Below are 20087 nucleotides of genomic sequence, written 5' to 3' on the forward strand. Positions count from 1 at the left end.
GTCGTGGTGGTGACCGCAGCTGCATGTGACTGAACACTATGTGCCAGGCATTTTGCGTAGCACCTCACGTGGCTCATGTCACGTAATCCTTATCATAACCTCATGAGGGAGGAATAGGTATACCCATTTCCAGATGGGGAAACTGGGGCTCAGAGATTATATAATTCATGGTAATGCATGGCAGAGCTGGGAATGACACTGGATCTATGTGGCTCCAAAGCTGAGCTATTCCCTGACGTGGGAAGCTGGGCCTGTCTTCACCCTATTGGCTGTCTTTTTGTGATAGCAGCTCTCCTTTTCCCTTCCAAGGCTGCTTCTGATGTGTGTCCTATACAGGCTTGTCTTTTCATAAAAATCTTGGTGGAAGGACGGTCAGAATTCAGTTGGTACTACACACTGATCTGGTCTTATCACTTCTTCATATATTTAAATTCTTCTACTGGAAAGTCAGTCACTCGATCGCTCCTCTGACCTTCCTGCGTGCCCCCCACCCTCTGGCACCCTGGTCCCTCCCCCAGAAGTCCAGACTGCCCCATGACCCAGTATGTATAGAAGGGGTCTCAGGACCCACTCCAGCACCAAGGGCCAATGCCGTGTCCAAACAGATCGCGTGAATCCTGGGCCTGGCAGCTTGCTAAATACTTGCAACATCTCCATGGGAGGGGAGGGGTGATTATTTTTCCTGACTTTGCTCCACCTTGTAAAGACAAGCCATATCCTGAGGGACACCTGCTGCCTGTTTGGCCATCAAACTGGCAGCGCAGGAGAGAGTCTACCCCAGTCCCTGATTCCTGGGTGTTTCCCCCCTCCATCTATATGGTTGCCTAAAGGGCATAATTAGTTAAATTGCAGGATGACGCTACTGGCCTCTTTGAAACCTCACTAGGCTGATGTATTTTCCTTCTTCTTGATTAGAGCTTTTCTTGGCTGCTCTTCTAAGTTACTTCAAATATTTCTCCTTCTTTCTGGTCAGTACATTAGCAGGGTGTAGTGTGAAATAAAATTTATTTTCAATCATCCCCATAGCAACTGGCCCCTCTATAATCTGTTTTTGGTATCACTGATGTTTTCTATATGGGGCTACTTTCTCTGCAGTTAAAAATGCAAACTAAAACTAGATCATAATCCTTCAGAATGGATTTAGCAGAATTATTTCAACTCTTTAAAAAAAAGTGACGTATACACAGGTATTTGAAAAAAGACTGGAAGAAAGACGGGAAGGAACTATGCTTCAGTGTTAACAGTTATTATCTTTCTGCTGAGATTATGGGTGGCTATATTATTTTGTTTATACTTTTCCTTCAATTGATTAGTGTTACTTTAAAAAAAAAAAAAGACTTTAGCTTTTAAGAGGAGTTTTAGGTTTACAGAAAATAGAGCAGATAGTTCAGAGGTTTCTATATCCTTCCTCTCCACCCCTACCAGTGTCCCCATTATTAACAGCTTGTATTAATGTGTCCCCATTATTAACAGCTTGTATTAATCATTTGTCACAACTGATGAGCCAATAGTGACACATTATTAGCTAAAGCCCATAATTGAGGTTAGATTCACCCTTTGTACTGTATAGCTCTGTGGGCTTTGACAAGCATTGTATGTAATGACACATATCCAGCACTGCGGCATCATACAGAACAGTTTTAATGCCTTAAAAATCCCTGTGCTCTAACTTTTCATCCCTTGCCCCAAACTTGAACTCCTCGCAACCACTGATCTTTTTATTGTCTCTGTAGTTTTGACTTTCCCAGAATGGCACAGAGTTGGAATCATGCAGTATGCAGCATTTTCAGGCTGGCTTCTTTCACTAAGCAATATGCACTGAAGGTTTGTTTCTCCATGTCTTTTCGTGGCTTGATAGCTCATCTCCTTTTTAGCACTAAATAATATTCCATTGTATAGCCATAGTTTTTTTTGTTGTTTTGTTTTTTAAATCCATTTACCTATTGAAGGACTTTTTGGTTTCTTCCAGCTTTTGGCAATTATGAATAAAGTTTCTATAAACATTGATCTGCAGGTTTTTGTGAGTATAAAACTTTTTAACCCATTTGAATAAATACCTAGGAGCATGATTTTTGTATTGTATGATAAGGTTATATTTATCTTTGTAAGAAACTTCCAAATTGTCTTCCAAAGTGCTTTTGTACTACTTTGCATTCTCATCTGCAGCAAATGAGAGTTCGTGCTGCTCCACTTTTTCGGCAGCATTTGCTATTATCAGTTTTTTGGATTTTAGCCATTCTAATAGGTACATAGTAGTATCTCATTATTGTTTTAACTTGCAATTCCCTAATGAGCATCTTTTCATATGCTTATTTGAGTTCTGTATATCATCTTTGGTGATATGTCTGTTCAGATTTTTTTGTCCATTTTTAAAATTGGGTTTTGTTACTGTTGAGTTTTAGGAATTTGTTGCATATTTTGCATACAATCCCTTTATCAGATACACGAAGGGCTGACAATTGAGTTCATGAACTCATCCTAGAAAAAGTGCTACATACCTCATTGCTGAATATCACTACAGTCACCTTCGAAGTACTCCCCTTGGGAAGCTACGCACCGATGCCTGCACCTAGTCTACCCTTCAAAGCAATTTTGGAACTCTTTTTCTAGAATGGCCATCAGAGCTGTCATCATATTACCCTTGATGTCCTGAATGTCATCAAAATGTCTTCCTTTCAATATTTCCTTTATCTTCAGGTAAAGAAAGAAGTCATGGGGGCCAGATCAGGTGAGTAGAGAGGGTGTTCCAACACAGTTATTTGTTTACTGGCTAAAAACTTCCTCACAGACAGTGCCCTGTGAACTTCGGGACCTTTTTTGCACATACCTTTCTCATGCCAAGATTTTCAGTTAAGATTTTCCTAATTGTTTTTCTATCAATGTTTCTCACAGTTTCTGACCTATGCTTTTCACAGTAACTGAACAATTTTGACACACAATTTGATGAATTTTCATCAGTTCTGCTCATTACTGGCCGCCCTGACCGTTCTTCCTTAGTGACGCATTCTCTCCCCTCAGAAAAACATTTAATCCATTTGTACACTGCCGTTTTCTTCATGGCATTATCCCCATAAACTTGGACTAATATGTCTCTCATTTCACTTCCACTCTTGCCAAGTTTAACAAGAAATTTAATGTTTGTTTGTTGCTCTAATTCAGGTTCAGACATTCTTGGGACAACACACAAAAACACACAACAACAGTAATGAACGCCACTCAGCAAGACACTGCCACATGTTGAAATGAACACAGCTGTGAGACACTGATATAGCAAGTTTATAAAACCTCACCGAGCTGTTTGTACAGTGCTGCCAATGTAAGCGCACGGTGGCAAGTTCGCGAACTGAATTGTCAGACTTCTCGTATGTTCAAATATCTGTGGATTTTTAAAAAAATTCTTTTAACAGTGTCTTTTGCAGAGCATAAATTTTTAATTGTAATGAGGTCTAACTTATCAATTGTTTTCTTTCATGGATTATACTTTTGGTGTTGTACCTAAAAAACTCACTACTAAACCCAAGGTCACTTAGATTTTTCTCCTATGTTATATTTAGAAGTTGTATAGTTTTGTGTTTTACATTTAGGTCTATGATCCATTTTGAGTTATTTTTTGTGAAAAATGTAAGATGAGTGTCTAGATTTTATTATTATTATTATTTTGCATGTGGATATCCAGTCTTTCCAGCACCATTTGCTGAAATGACTATCCTGCCTCCATTGAAATGCCTTTGCTCCATTGTCAAAGATCAGTTACTATATTTGTGTGGGTCTGTTTCTAGGCTCTTTATTCTGCTCCCACTTCTGATCTCCAGAGGGAGATTGGTGTAGGTATTAGTTATATATTGCTGTTGAACAAATGACCTCAAAATTTAGTGGCACAAAACAACAATAGGTGTTTATTCATTTTTACCTTTTCTGTGGGCCAGGAATTTGGTTGTGGCTTGGCTGGTGGTTCTGGCTCAGGGTTTCTCATAAGGTTCAGTCAGATGTTAGTAGGGGCTGCAGTCATCTGAAGGCTTGACTGGGGCTGGAGGATTTGGCTGGCAAGTTAGTATAGGTTATTGGTGGGAGGCCTCAGTTCCTCTCCATGTCGTCCTTTCCTGAGAGCTAATTACATGTCCTCAAGTCATGGGCTGACTCGTTTCCCCAAGAAATCAGAGGGAGAGAGTGAGAAAAAGAGAGAGAGAGCTATCCTTTTAATGACCTGCCTTCAGCGATCACAGAGCAACAACTTCACTACAATGTTTGTTAGAAGTGAGTCATTTAATCTGACCCTCATTCAAAAGAAGGAGAATTAGTTTCTACCTTTTGAATGAGACATGTCAAAGAATTTGCAGACACATTTTAAAACCACACAGTTCATTTTCAAGTCAGAAAAAAAATTAAATACACTTAAGTCAAATTATATTTTCCCTTTATTTCAAAGACAAAAAAAAATCTTTTTTGTATTGTGAAAAAAATCCTGAGATATAAAGACAAAGTGAAAGGTTCCTCCCCCTACTCCATTCTCCCACTCCTGCTCCCCAGAGGGAGATTTATAAATAGCTTTCCAGTCTATTTTCCTTACATGTCCAAGCACACATACACACAAACACGCACATAAACACAACATAATTCTTTGTAGAAATGTAATTAAATTCTTCATTGTTTTACTGCTTTTCCTCTCCCACTCAGTAGCATATTATGGGCATCCTGTAATGTCAGTACACTTAAGATTTCCTCATTCTTTTTAAATACCTGCATAGTATTCTATATTATAGATCTAAAATACTTTCTATCTAGACATTAGTTTATTGATGGACATTTAGTTTCCTCCAGTTTGTTGCTATTACAATTATTGCTGACATGAATATCCTTGTACAAAATTTGAAGTTTATTTCTGTAGGATCAAAGCTTATCAATAGAATTCATAGGACAAAGGTCAAGCATATCTTACCTTTTGCCTTCCAGTAAGGTTGTTCCATTCTAAACTCCCACTAGTTTATTGAGTTATTATTGAATATATAGGCGTTATTGATTCCTCATACCCTGGACAATATTGGATAAGTTTAGTCTATTAAATTTCTGTCATTTGATGGCAAAAATTGTGATCTTTTTCTTTTAATTTGCTATTCTTAAATCATTAATGAGGGTAATTTTATTTGTATTTTTATTGCCAGTTGTCTATGATCTTTCCCTATTTTTCTTTTAAGTTTTCTTACTTTTTAATTATTTAATTCAACAAATATTGTTGAATTAAAGCTAGCTTTTATTAGTGCTAGACAATGTTTGTTATATATGCTGAAAATTTTTTCCTATGTCATTTGTTCTTTTAAAGTTAATTTTTATATGTAATTAACGTAATACATATACATGAAAATATTCATGTTTGAGCCAAATTGTGTACCCTGATTGCTTTCTTTTTGTATATCATTTAGCTTTTCTTGAAATTAAGCTTACACCATATATTAGTTTCCTAGGGTTGTCTTAACAAATAACTACAAACTTGGTGGTTTAAAACAACAGACATTTATTCCCTCACAGCTCCAGAGGCCGGAAGTCTGCAGTCAGAGCCACATTCCTTCCACAGGCTCTAGGGGATGAGCCTTCCTACCTCTTCCAGCTTGTGATAGCTCCAGGCCTTCCTTGACTTGTGGCAGACTCACTCCAATCTCTGCCTTTGTCTTCAAATGGCCTTCTCCTCCTCTTGTCCCCTTTCCTGTGTATCTTATAAGGACAACTTATCATTGGAAATCCCCAACTTGGATAATCCAGGATGATCTCATCTTGAGATCCTTAATTTAATTATATCTGCAAAGACCTTTATTCCATATGAGGTCACATTCACAGGTTCTCAGGGCTAGGATGTGGACATATGTTTTTGGGGCTACCATGCAACCCACTACACTCTTTTTTTGTTTGTTTGCTTTGTTGTGCGGACAGAGCCAGGAGAGCAGTTTCCAGGCTCTCGACCTCACGTGGAAAGGTGCTGGCTCGGGTAGTAAATGGCCATCAGCTGTAACTAGTTAGCCATTGGCCACTGATAAAACTACTGTGGCTATGCTAGCAAGGGGGTGGGTTGGTTGGCAGAGAAGCAGGCGGCAGATTGCGGGTCGTGTTGATCCTATTTCCTGTGTCGATCCTATTTCCTGTGTCTCACCCAGCTGCCAGCAAGATTGGGGTGCAGGAAGACCCCTCGTTGGGGTACTGGCAGATGTTTGCTTTTGTGTCTCTACCAGCCGTCATTGTTCCTTTTTGGCCTAACCATATCCTGCGTTCTTGTGCGGGGAGTGGGAGCTGAGAGCCTGCATGACAGTTGTTTTCTAGGTTTTTGCCACCATTTAAAAAAATCTCCATAGAGCTTTTGAATACTTACAGGCATTTCCCCCAGTGCTCCTTATGTTACGTCTTTTCTTAGAGACCCCCTTCTCACCATCCTTCTCCTGGATGATCCACCTTGGGCTGGACCACGGCTGTGGGGCTGGTACTTGCCCTCACTGCTCCCAAGTATTGGTCCCTGTTGTCTGGATGCTAAATCATCCTCTTCTGTCTATGATGGAAAACATCACTTTCCACTTTCACATGTGATTGGTTGGAGATATGAAAGTCTAGGCTGAAAATCATTTTGCCTTAGAAATTTGAAGTCATTGTTCTACCTCCCAGCATTCAGCGACATCCAGGAATTTGGCCCTATTCCAGTTTCTGCTTTTGATAGATAACATCTTCCTTCTCCTCAAAGTGCTTAGGAACCACCTTTACCTGTAGGTTCTAAAATTTTAAAGTGAAAATTTTTATTCATTTGCCTGGGCATTTTTAATCTGGAATTTTCCATTTTTCCTTTGACAATTTCTTCCCTCCTGTTTTTTCTTTTTTTTACACTTTAATTATTTTCTTGAATCTGACTAGTCAGATGTTGGAGCTCCTGGTTTGAACCTTGTTATTATTATTAGTTTTCTACTGTCTTCTATAAGTTATCTCTCTTTTCTCTCCTTCCTTTATGGGAGAGTTCCTCAACTTTATTTCCGACCTTTTTGCTGAATTTTTTGTTTCGGCTGTCCTTAATTTCCAAGAGCTCTTTGTTGTTCTCCGATCATTCGTTTAAAAATCACGTTCTGTTCTTGTTTCATGGATATAATATCTCCTTTTGACTCTTTTGGGCTATAAATGATAGGGGTTTTATTTTCTTTTGAAATTTTCTTCTGCTATTTATATTCTGGGGTTTTTTCCAGGTTTCTTTGTTTCAGTTGTTTTGTTCTGTATTAATTCCTATAGAATTTCTCAAAATGTCTGGTAGTACTTGTCGTTCATTCATTTTTAATGACAAGGCACTGAAAAGCTGATTGGAAGTTCTATGCACAATCTGAGTGGGTGGCAGTTATGGCAGGAGGGCGTCACTGTGAGGTGATCCTTTGACAAACTGAGCTGTTTCATTGGAAGTTTCTCAAACATCAGTTTCTGTAGGTCTTTCCGCTGGTGTAGATCATGTTCTCCAGAGAACTCTCCAGTCTGCTGTCAGGGGCGTGCCTGGCTGCCACAGTTCTGGGAGCAGGGTGGAGGTGGGGGGAATGGGCTGGGGGGTCTCACAGACAGGGTGCAGATTTTTCGTGTAGTCTGATGTTTTCCACCTGGCACATCCTTCCCGCCTCTCAAACCACTATGTCATATCTTTCATTTCATCTCCAAACTTCCCACAACAGTGGATCTTACTCATGGCCTCCGTTTCCTCACCTCTTGACTCCTTGCCCACAGGCAGGCAGCATAGGCCTCTCTTCCTCTCCTAACCTCCTGTCCTGTCTCTTCCAAAATAAGCATCATTGCGCAAGGCGCTATGGGGACACGGTACTCCATTACTGTAAAAAGCTAAATAGCATGACAGCTTAATTTAAACAAGGTACTCTCAAGCATTTGTTTGGCTTGAAGCTCCTAAAATGCCATTTTGTTGGATTGTATTTTCATTTATGTAAGATGAGTGTCATGCCAAAATTCTGTTATTGCCATAGAAGTCAGGCAAATATAGAGAAACACATTTTAGAAAATAAGGTGACATGTGGCACATTTTAATTCTAGGTTCTGCCTTTTAAAATGAAATTATGACGCTCCAAGCTTAACTTTTTGGTTATCTAGCAAGACTTGCCTAGCATGGCTCTGTAGTACCCTCACCTCCTGAACCCACATTGCACGCTCTGCTCTGCCTCGGCTCTCATTGGACAGTGCACAGCAAGGGCAGGCACAGGTTTGCCCCATGCTGAGTCTAGCAGGTGGGAGCTGGTTCTCCTTCGCGAGGCAGGGGGCTTGTGATTGGCTGTAAGGGGGCCAAGGCCACCGCTTGGGAGCTATAAAGGAGTGGGTCAAGCATGCCTGACTGCTGTCTGCTGACATTGCTCTACCTGAGGTCCCACTGACCTCTTGATGTCCAAATCCAGACCTTTTCTCATTTCTCATTCTTGACCCCTTTTGTCCTGTTGACCACTGTTGCAGTCCCTTCAGGCGGCTATAACAAAATACCATAGACTGGGTGGCTTATAAACAGCAGAAATTGCTTTCTCACAGCTCTAGCTGGAAAAACACTAGCAGATTTGGTGTGTCGTCAAGGCCCCTTCCTGTGCATAGACAGCCGTCTTCTCTGTGTGTTCTCACATGGAAGAAAGGCAAGCAATGTCTCTGGGGTCTGTTTTACAAGGGCGCTAATCGTGTTCATGAGGGCTCCGTCTTCGTGACCTAATCACCTCTCAGAGGCTCCACCGTCTAACCATTGCATTGGGAGTTAGGCTTCAATATATGAATTGGGAGGGGGGTGCGGGTGCGGGGGCACAAATATTCTGTCTATAGCAACCACTCATACTGATTTGAAACAGTCTCTTCCTATTTCTTCTAGGACACAACACTGTCTTGGCTTTCTTCTTACTCTTCTTTATCTTCTTGTCCCCTGATGTGGGCAGGGGGATGATGGGCTCAGTCCTCTGCTGTCCGTGCTCTTCTCTGTGCTCCCCTTCTCAGACAGCCTTCCACCATCACTGCCTCTCAGGTGGCTCTCATCTGAGCTGCCATGTCACCAGCTCCTATTGGATCATTACTTGGATATCTGAGCGTCACCTTGAATTAAAGACTAGCAAACCTGAAGTTCTCAATTTCTTCCTCCTCCCTTTATTTATTTACCTTCTCTTCCTCACTGTCCCCCCAAAAGGCAATAAGCAAATGATTAGCTTATCTTTCAAATGTCTACACCATTTTACTTTTATTGACTTTTATTTCTCTGTCTAGCTTAAACCCTCCTATTTTTTTTTCTACCCTGCAGCTCTCACCTTAGATCAGCAAATTTCATTCCTTATGTGGGTCACTTAGATGATTTTCAAATCTAAATTTATCCTTCCAGGATCTTCCCTTTGGTTGACCCCACCCATCCTATGGGCAACCAACCCCTCCTGTACACTGAAGCCAGATTAAGTTTCCTAACACAGTGCTTTGCTTATATCACTCTCCAGTTTAAATATCTCCAGTAGCTTTCTATTGCCTATAGGACAAAACGCAAAACAAACAGGTTTTCATTTAATAAACTTCATGGTCTATTCCTAAATTACTGGTTTGGCTAAATCTCCAGCTTTGCACATTTCTGAACCCCCTTAGTCCCCCAAATAGATCTATTCACTGGTTTATAAATACATATGAATACAGCTCTGCTTCTATTTCTGGAATTCTCTTCACCATGCCCTGTTTAATGTGTTCTCATTCTTGGATGAAGCAGCTGCTGAGAATTGTTCATGAAAACATGATCTGAAATCTAGGATTCTCTGTGTGGTCTTGAGCAAGATTAGATGTTCTGAGCCTCGGTTTTCTCATCGGTAAAAATATTTACGTCTCCAGTTTGTGTTCCCGCCTGTCTCAGAGCAGTGGCCAAGCCCGTGCAGATCAGGTAGGGTAAGCGGCCAGAAGCGGTCTGCTCAGGCCCCCAGGGATGTTAGTGAGGGCATTTAAGACTCTGGTTCCTCATTACAAGTTTTAAAAATGTACTGATGAAATATTTCAAGTATATAGGAAATAATATAACCGATACTCATCTATCCCACCAGCAAATTTAATAATATTGTGCCAGTTTTGTTTCAGCGCTCTTTTAAAACTGAAACTAAACAAAGGATTACAGACACTCGTAAGCTGCACGTCTATCAGCCTTCTCCCCCAGGTGGCCACCATCCGGATGTGTGTCTTTCCCAAGTAGTCTTATTTTTCTAAACTATGTAGGTAGCCATACTTGATCTCTACTATTGTTGAGTGTTTGAAATTTCTACATGGATTTTATCACACTGCATAGACCCTTTCATTTGGTAAATGTTTGAATGGTGGATGAATTAATTATTTTGCAGTTTCCTTTTCTCAAAACTGGCACAATATTATTAAATTTGCTGGTGGGATAGATGAGTATCTGTTATATTATTTCCTACATACTTGAAATATTTCATCAGTACAGTTTCTCACCCAAAGTGTTTTTGAGATTTATCGATTTCATTCATTTTAACTGCACACTGTCATGGGAGACCCAGGCAAGTAAACAGACAGTTACTAAGTAGTGACAATTACTGTGACAGGAGTTTACACAGGGCACCTAGGGGGCTTCCAGGGGGGCGGGGGGGCTCTTCACCCAGCCTGAGAGTCAGGAAAGGTCTTCCAGAGGAGAGTCCCTCTGAGGTGACTATGAAAGGAGTACAGGATTTAGCCAGAGGAAAAAGAGAAAGAGCATATCTGCAGTGAGGGCAGCTTCTGCAATACTCAAGAGCCTACTGTGCTTGGGAAAATGAGAGAGCCCTGGGTGTGAGCAGCAGGCAGGACCAGCTCACGGAAGGCATTGTGTGCCATACTAGGGGCTTGGGCTTTATCTGGGGGCCAGTTGGAAGTGTGACATCAGTTTTACATTTTAGAAAAGTTGCTCTGCCCACAGTATGGAAAATCAATGGCTTGAGATAGGGATGAAGAATGGAGGCGGGGAACTTATTTGAGAGGCTGTTATGGTAATCCAGGAAAACAACGATGACATAGAGCCTCTGGGCATGAAGGGGCAGATTACAGAGGGGTGAAGATGGCGAGATGGGATGCAATGACAAGGTGGAGAGGAGACATGGCTGACTTGAGGCTGGCTGCTAAGTGGCATCAGCCCTGGGATTGAGCAGAAATATGGCAGCAGGAACAGATGTTTGGGAGAAAGTGAGGTTAACATAAGAGTTGGAGCAAGAACTAAGTGGAGATGATTGGTAGGCAGCTAAATATGATGGGCCAGAAGTGTGGTCAGGTCTGGAGATGAAGCCATAAGCAGTGCGGGAGTAGGTGAAGCGGGGGGGATGGGCTGAAGCGGTTGAGGGCGAGTGTGCCAATTCGATAGCCAATGGAGCCATGTTTATTAAGATGGAATTTAATTCACCAGATGAGGCATTTTTCACTGTTCTGTGTTAGACAAAACAAGACCTTCTCTCTGATAAAATTTCAGACATACCAAGAGGGTAAGCTAAAGATTAATATTCTTAACCCAAGAATACACCCCAGAATCTCTCCAGGTGACTGTTTGCTGTTCCATTCAGGATGTAGTGAACACATAGGTGTTTTGGGGGCTCCTCTGGAATGCACAGTTGGCCTGCACTGGTAAGGTCAAGGCTTGGGGTCTTCCAGGAAGCATGATGCCTGGCATGTAGTAGGCATTCAGTAAGTGTTTGTGTAGGAATGAACACACAAAGGGACAAACGGTGATGCCAGACTGTAGCCTCTTCTGCCTCAGCAGGTGAAGATGGTTCATCTGCAGACGTCCCCACTCCGGAACATCTGCCTGGGTCTCCCCTTCCCTGGGGCCTCTTTCTCCTCCTGAGGTGAGGACAGCAGCCCAGCCACCACTGGGACTCTGTGGAATCATCTTCCCAGCCAGGTGTCTTCCTGAGCCTTCCTTGCGGGCTCCTTTCCCCCTTTGGTGGGAGGGCATCTCAGTGTGGCTTTTCTGGGAAGGGTTTTCCAGGCCGCAGTGGGCAAGGCCTGCATGGGAAGGCCTTGCAGTGCCCAGTATGGCCTCTGTGTGGAGTTGTGATTCTTGCTGTTTTGTTTTCTGGCCTCTCGGGGAGGTGAGGCCTTGTCCCAGGGCAGTTCGCTCAGCCTTTCCTCTCTGCCCAAGGAGGTACTAGGAGGAAACACAGACTCCTTTGTGTGGAACGGTTTGTGGTGTCCTGGCATTTGTATTTTAGGTATGGGGCGATTGAGTAGGTGGTGCCGTATAGCAGGGCTTCCATACACACCATCTCAAGGGACCCTCACAAATGACTCTGTAAAGGAGGCCAGGCAGGGTTGTTTTCTCCTTCTGACAGATGCAGGAATGGTGACCAAGAGAGGTGAAATAATTTCCAAGGAGCCAGGCGTCAGTATGCAGGCCTCCTTCTGCTCTAGCAGAAGTGACAGTGTCTTCTCAGAACAGCTGATGAGCACTTTAAATGAGAGCCCCAGCCTCTCATCCCTGCCTCTGTCCTTGGGGCTCTCAGTCCTGCGTGCTTCTTAGAGGCCCCAGGGGAATCCCAGGGACCCACCAAGTCAGTGAGCACCCTGGGGTGGGGCCCGCTGGTCTCTACATTCAGGTGCTCCAGGTGAGTCCACTATGCAGCCAGGGTTGAGATCCCGTGTGGCCTCCTGCTCACTTAGGCCTCTGCTCCACTCTCTGACTCAGGCTCGGCAGAGTAAGAACCAAACGTGGCAACACCCAGCGCCTCATGCTCCGCTGGCCGAGTCCTGTAGACAGACAGGACCCAGGAGCTCACTGCACTGGCAGGAGCTCAGGGCGGGGCCTGCAGCTCTTCAGTTGGCTCCTGAATGTGAGGGAGGACGGGCCCTCCTCTGCATTTCTCACTTGCCCAGCGTGGCGGAAGCTCTTATTGGTGTGTCTGGTTGTACACGGAGAAATAGTAATGAGCACCAGCTCCGTGTCAGGCACTTTACCTAGATCGTTCTGTCTCATCCTTGAGACAAGGTAGGGATATGGGTGAGATGATTATTCCCATTTTACAGTCAAGGAAGTTGAAGCCCCAAGAGCTTATGTAACTTGCCTGAGATTGTACAGGAAGTGGCTCAGCCAAAATGGGAACCCATAGTTCTTGACTCCAAAAGGCTGTTCTGTGGTGTTCCCAGACACAGCACTAGTATTCCCTTGGAGGAAGGTGCTGGAGCTGTCCTCCCATGAGATTCCTTTACTGCTCCCTGTCGCCTCCAGATCCAGAGGGTCTGAGAGCCTGCTGGTCTCTGCTGGGCCCTCTCATGCCTGGTCCAAACTCTAAGGCTCAGAGCTTGAAGGGGAAGCAGGAGAGGAGAAGGAAGACTGTGAGGCAAGATCAAGAGTCAGAACCTGGTACTGAGAGGGCTAGAGCATGGCTCCCAAATGCCACCAGTAATAGAGGCAGTGGACAAGCTCCGCTGACTGGGACCGAGTTCCAGCCCCAAATCAGGCAGAGCAGGTTGTCAGTCAGGACAGGGTCGCTCCCTGTGCAGCCTGGTGCTCACCTTTGGGGCGTCAGGTACCAGCCCTCGTCCTGTAGAGTAAAGGAGTGACCTGGGCCCCTTTTAGGGACCCTGCTGATGGGAGCCAGGCTGCTCAGCCCTCCGCCCTCCAAGTGGTTGGCCTCAGGCAGCCTGAGTCATGTTTGTGCCCCCGGCTCCAGCATGTGTGAAAATTTCTGCCCCTTTCTTAGGTGGTTGCTTAGAAAGTTATGTTAATTCAGAAATGTCCAAAAAAAAAAAAAAAAGTAGAAAAAGAGAGATGAAGCCACAAACTTCAAATACGTAGTTAAAGAAAGTAAAGTTCTTCTGGGTGGTGAACACACCATGTGATATCGAGATGATGTATTACAGGATTGTACACGTGAAACCTGTGTAAGTTTATCAACAATTGTCACCCCAATAAACTTTAACAACAACAACAAAAAGAAATGTACAAGGACGGCAGGAGCCCTGGTGAGGACAGCAGACCACCCACTGGAATCTGTGACTAGAGTAAAAGGGGTGGAAGCAGCAAGTAGCCTTTCAAGGCTCAGCTCTTTCAGACTCTCCTATCTTCTTCTTCTTTCTCCCCATCCCTTTCTGGGTCCTATTTTTTCCCTCCCTATTTTCTGGTTTCCTCCTCAGATCTCCTTCCCCTTTTTCCCTGTACCTCTGTTCATGACTGAATCCTTGAAACGAACTATTGTATGGGGGTTTCTGGCCCAGCCTGGGGTCCTTGTTACTGCCCTAACCCCTTTTTATAAAACAGATTTTGCCAGTATGAGTACAAGTTAGTTACTATCTAAACATTTGTTCCATTGTAGACTGTTAGTGAACAGACATTTAGAAGATCCAGAATTGGGCAGCATTGATGATTTAGTGAAAAGTTTTGTGAAAACTTGAAGAGTTTATTCATTCACTAGATCAGAGTTCCACATATGCCACCATGGCCAGCTTGCCAGTCGGCTGTAACAGCCATGTTCTTGGGACCCGAGAGTGGACTTGAGTCTGGAAGCTCTTGCTTGTGCTGAGGGAGAGATGGAAGTCGGGAGGTGGGCTGGGGCTGGGTGACCTACCGCCCATTCCCTCACACAGACCCTCCGCTGGCTTTGTTTGTCATGACGTTATGTCGGGGACCATGGTCTGACCAGTGCTGGCATTGCACAGAGGTGGTTTCTCTGGAGGCTCCAGAGAAGTCCAAGGTGCCAGGATTACTCTCCAAGTAGCCTGTCACAACAAGAGAAGTGCTGCTGGAGACAGAGCTCATGACCTGTGTGCCCCCGACTCCAGCACAGGGCTTTATATCTGCAGGTGCTTAATATGCTTGTTGAGTGAAAAATGACTCAAACAGGTTGAAGAAAGTACAAGGGAAAGGCCCTGGAATGTAACTGGAAGTGTGGAAACCCCTCGTCCCTTCATCTCTTACCTCAGTCACCTGGGAGATGAATACTCCCTGGGCCTCCCTTCAGGGAGGCGCCGACTTTCCTGTTTTGACAGCGGTGCTCAGGTATTCTGTCTGCACAGGCTGTGACTGGCAGGAGAAACCACAATGCCTGCGTGGAGGGCCCAGCCCAGGGCGGGGTAAGGTTGCAAGTTCAGTCAAACTGTCTTGGGAAGGAGGAAGGAAGGAAGGGTTGCAGCCGAGAAGAAGCTGGCTTTGAAAGTTTTCCTCCTGGATTTTTCATTTGCAAGGAGTGGAGATGCTTAGGGAGGCATTAAAAACCGGACAAACGTGTACGGTTGAATCACTGGTAAAATCAGAGTGCAGGTCTTACCTGCAGCAGATCAGCAGGGTTAGTTTTGTCTGGGAATTCCTGCATTCTGGAAGGATGCCGCTTCCTCTAGCAATCACCTCTGTATCCCTTAGAACCTTCTTTTATTATTTTTTTGAGAAAGCACATGTGCTTCATATTATGCATATCCACTGAGCACGTGTATCCAGATGGCTGGGGCAGGAGTCTCCTGACCCGTTCTTTCCGACTGTGCAGGTTTGCGAGGAAGAGCGGGGGGATCTGACCGTGCTGGCCAGAAATTCCCACAGGTCAGCTGGAATCTGGTCGGGGATTTGCTGATGTAAAACACGAATGGACAGTCAAACGCACAACAGATGAGCCAAAGAGCAAAGCCAATGACCTTAAACAAAATCTTCCTTTGCTCCTGAACCACATACCGAGAAAGGCAAATTTAGGGTTATGGCAATATGGATTCCTATTTGTTAAAAAAAGAAACAATTGTTTCTCATCAGGCTTTTCCAGTTGTAGCACATAGGACTGCAGTGACCTCATTTTTGATCAATGGCCAATGCATTCAACTGTCTGGTGGAGTAATCTATTGATTGGGCACCTGCCAGTTGTCTGCAGTAGGAACTAGTTTAGGCATATATTTTAAAAAGTGAGAGCATTGTTATACTCCCTGCCTAGGCATGGGATGGAAGCCTAAACAGGTCAGTGCTAGCACTCAAGTCAGTTTGGGATGATGAGTTGTGTTTTCAGAATACTCACTGCTCCCATGACCTCCGCTTTCCCTGCACTAATTATATGGTATTTAAGGGCAACCCAACATGCACTTAGAATCCCAGAACTTAGGAATGTTGAATCTGGGTGATCTGCCTGATTCTGTGGGTGAGGAAACTTAGGCACAGAGAGGTTGAGTAGCCCTTGGTGGGTCACAAGAGCCACAGTTACAACACATTCCTCCCAACTCCCAATCCAGTGCTGTTTGCCCTGTACTCCAATGCGGCCCTGAGTCTCTTGTGACTTCCTATGTTTATAGTGTGTCATTGCTCACACAAGTGTGTTGACTGTACTTTGACAAGACCCCTTGTGAAGCTGGTTGGTGAAGGAGACAGCTATACTGTTTGATAGCCCACCTGCAAGCTAAGTTAGCCATGTTTAAGGAACGATGTCTCAGTCCTGAGTGTGAAAATCCTTAACCAAGTGGTTACAAATGCCACCTGCCTCATCCAAACTCACATCTGCAAGCAGTGGCTGATGGAAAGATGATGATACTTGTGGAACGCCAGGAGGCCATGAGGGGAAGGACTGACCACAGCAAGTCCTGGCACTCATGGACCGTTTGATGGAAATAACTTCTTTTGTAGAAAGGTAGTTGCCATGCATAGTAAGACAGTTGCTTATTTTTAATAGTAATAATAATGAACCTTTATTGAGCACTTAGTATACGTTAGGCATTGTTTTATGTGCTTAATGTATATTAATGTATTTACTCTTTACAATAACAGTTAGATATATGATTATTTCCATTTTACAAATGGGAAAACTGAGGTTGTGAGAGATAAGTACCTTGCCTGATGTTGCATCATTAGCAGAGTTGAAAATCAAACCCAGATAGTCTAGCTCCAGGGCCCATTCTCTTAACCACTACATTATATTCCTCTTGAGAATCTAATGGCCTTTGATTTAGGCCTTAAGCTTGAGATGGAGAACTTCTGGTCCTTGACTTAATTCAATCTAGTGTCCACATCAATTTTTATGACCTGGTATAATTTATGCCTGAAATTGTAAAAATGCAAAGGAGACTCTCAAAGTCTTTACAGAAAATATACCCAACTCTCATAAAATGGAGCTATTACTTCATAAAGATAAACAATTATCTTTTTCTCTGTAAAAAGAAGTGCAGCACTTTGCAGAGAAAGAACATGGTAGGATGTATTTATTCTTAAACAGAAAACAAAAATAGTGTTTCCAACATTTACATTAGAATTCATTTCTTAAATTAACTTATTGTAAAACATATATATAGAAGAGTATATAAAACATACGTACTGGTTAAAGAGTCGCCAAATGTCACCTAGGTACCCAGGTTAAGAAGTAAAAGATTGCTAATCCCCATAGGTGGTCCCTGTTGCCCTTCCCCAAGTGCATCTCTCTCCTTCTCCACCAGAAGTAATCATTATCTGACTTTTGATTAGTCAGGTCCCTGCCTTTCTCAGGGTTGTAATATGCATCTGGTACTAGATGTCTGGAGGAATGCTTTGGGGGAGTGAACTGCTCTGCATTTCTACACCTGAGCTCATCATTGCCTATTTCTAGTCCTCAGGAGTAGGTCACTACAGAACATTTCATGAGGTAAAGCTTCAGGCTAAGGAGAGAACAGCTACAACTTCATATTCAAGTTCATGGCCAACACAGCCAAGTACAGATAAGACTCTGAGATAGGCTCATTGCAGTGTTCTGATCTCAGCTTCAAAACTGTGTGGGGTGGCTGCAGGGATCTTGGTGATACAGCCTTCATCATGTCCTTAGACACATTGCTCCAATGTGGGTGGTCACCCTCTACTCCTGTGCACAGCTGTCATCCCAGGATCTTCATTCTCCTTCCTTTATCTCTCATCTCTATTGGATCTCCTGTTTCTGAATCTCATGTCACCTGATCTGCTCTTTTTTTTTAGATGAGGGTCATCTTCTACTAACTTTTTGACAAAGAACGCATGGGCAATAAATTATTCAAGACTTTCTATGTCTGAAAATTCTTTTTGTTTTTTTAATGCTCACACTTGATTGATAGTTTCGCTGGGTATCAAATCCTAGGTTGAAAACTATTTTCTCTTAGACCTTTCATTACTTGTCTCCTTGCTTCTAGTATTGCTATTGCGTAGTTAAAACCATTCTGATTCATAATCTTTATATGTAACTGTAGGAAGTTATTTTTGTCCCCAGTCTTCTGAGATTTTAAAATGATATGCTATCATGAGGATCTGTTTATATTTTGCTAAGCACTTGATGGGCCCTTTCTATTCTGGTATTTATATCTTTCAGTTCTAGGAAATCTTGAATTATTTCAATTGATTTTTTCCCCTCAACTTTCCATTCTCTCATTCTGGTACCTCTGTTATTTGGACATTGCATTTTCTAATTATTTCTTACCTATCTTTATCTTCACTATTTGAGAGCTTCCCTCAGCTCAATTTACCATTCCTTCTATCAACTTCCTCATTTTGCTGTAAAGGTTTAATATTAAGACTTTTTAAAAATTTTCTAAATATTACATTTTATTGTTTTAATGACATCCTCTTTTTTATTTCATGGATGCAATAGTTTCTCTAAGTTCTCAGAGGATTTATTGATGTATTTTTAAAGTTTTCTTATCTCTGCATAGTTTCTCCTTCTCCTAAGCAGTCTTTTCCTCTTTGTTTGGGTCTTTATCTTCTGTGTTGAGGAATTTATCAGATATCTGGTAATTCTTGGCTTTCTGCTCATGATTAAGAGCAGGGGATAAAAAGGTGATTGGAAGTACTGAGCTCACATTTGGGTCTTGGTCGTTTTGAGGTGGGTAAGACAGTTGGGGTGGGCTTGTTGTTGGAGAGCCTCTTGTAGGTCCATACCTTTATGTACTTCTTGAATTGTTTCACTATCTCCAGAGAGGTGTCTTCCAATCTTCCTGAAGTCTGGTCACCCTTGTTGTGGCAGCTGAATTGGAGAAAAGGATAGCGGAGGGGGTGTCTCTACTTTCAGTATTCAGTAAACATTGACTTGATTTCTCTTAGCTGGGCCTACCATTCCCAGTCAAAACCCTTGGTTTACCCTCTCTATAGAATAAACCTCCATACGTCTGCTGGTTGGGGAATACCAGGTGCCTGGTAGCATGAGTAACTTCTCATAGTTTCCATCTTGGTCTTCTTTGTTTTAACCTACCACCCCTCACTCCCACGTCTAGAACCTGGTGCTACCTGTTCTGAGACCTTTGAAAATTTTGTGGGGTAAATCAGGTTGGTTCACAGCTTACCTTTCTGCTGACTTGAGATTCCATTTTCTCAGATCTGATCTCAGTACCACTGAACCATTTACTTTTTAGCTTCTAAAATTTTGTTGCTGTTTACCCCATTCTTATGGACTTATATCCTTTTTAAAAACTCTTTATTATATATTAGTGCAATTTGGGGAGGGAACAAAATTAGGTGCATGTATTTAGTCTGCCATCTTACCCCAGAGGTCTGGTGTTAATATTTTTATATGACAAACCAACCACATTTAATGTTTTTCTTTAATTAGAAAATTTTATTTATTTCCCCCAAAAAATTAGCATTACCATTCCATATAAAGGAATGTTAGCATAACTTTTTGTGAGAGATCGTTGTCTCTCTTGTTCTGGTAACCTCTGATATTCTATAATCAGGAGTGTAATCACTGTGTGGATTATACCTCTGATTTGGGGGACCACTTGTGAAAATATGAATGATAAAACCTGAAACATTTAAACACAAGGTTTCTGAATTTTTTTGAAGTCATTTGGGGTGATATTGTAGAAGAGATATGAAGAGGGTATTTTTTCTTGGTGGATTGCTGCAATATGATTTGTGACCCAGTGTCACAATAAATATTTGAGAATACTTGTTATCGCCAGTAGGTGTGACCTCATGGGTTAATACTTCATCTTAGCAGTCAGAAACTGTGAATTAGCATTGTGAAAATCCTCCCAAGTGACTGCAAGAGCTTTCCTTCCCCATCATTGAGAGTTATAGAGAAACTCTTTCTCTCAGGCTATAGAGAAACAAGTTTTAGGTAGTACTCTGGGGAAAACAGTGACTCCATGCTTGAAATATGTACCAAGGAAAAGGTTTAAGTTGTCTGAAGAGGATTCTGTAAGGGGCATTGGAGCTC

General features: G+C 42.7%; 1 protein-coding gene across 1 annotated transcript in view; it reads left to right on the forward strand.

Annotated features, from left to right (window-relative positions):
* Positions 1–20087, forward strand: part of SLC12A8 (solute carrier family 12 member 8) — a 123422-nt gene that overhangs the window by 29164 nt on the left and 74171 nt on the right. The window lies entirely within an intron of this gene.

This window comes from Rhinolophus sinicus, chromosome 17 (assembly GCF_057876585.1).
Source record: "Rhinolophus sinicus isolate RSI-liver-muscle chromosome 17, RSI-T2T, whole genome shotgun sequence".
Classification (NCBI taxonomy): domain Eukaryota; kingdom Metazoa; phylum Chordata; class Mammalia; order Chiroptera; family Rhinolophidae; genus Rhinolophus; species Rhinolophus sinicus.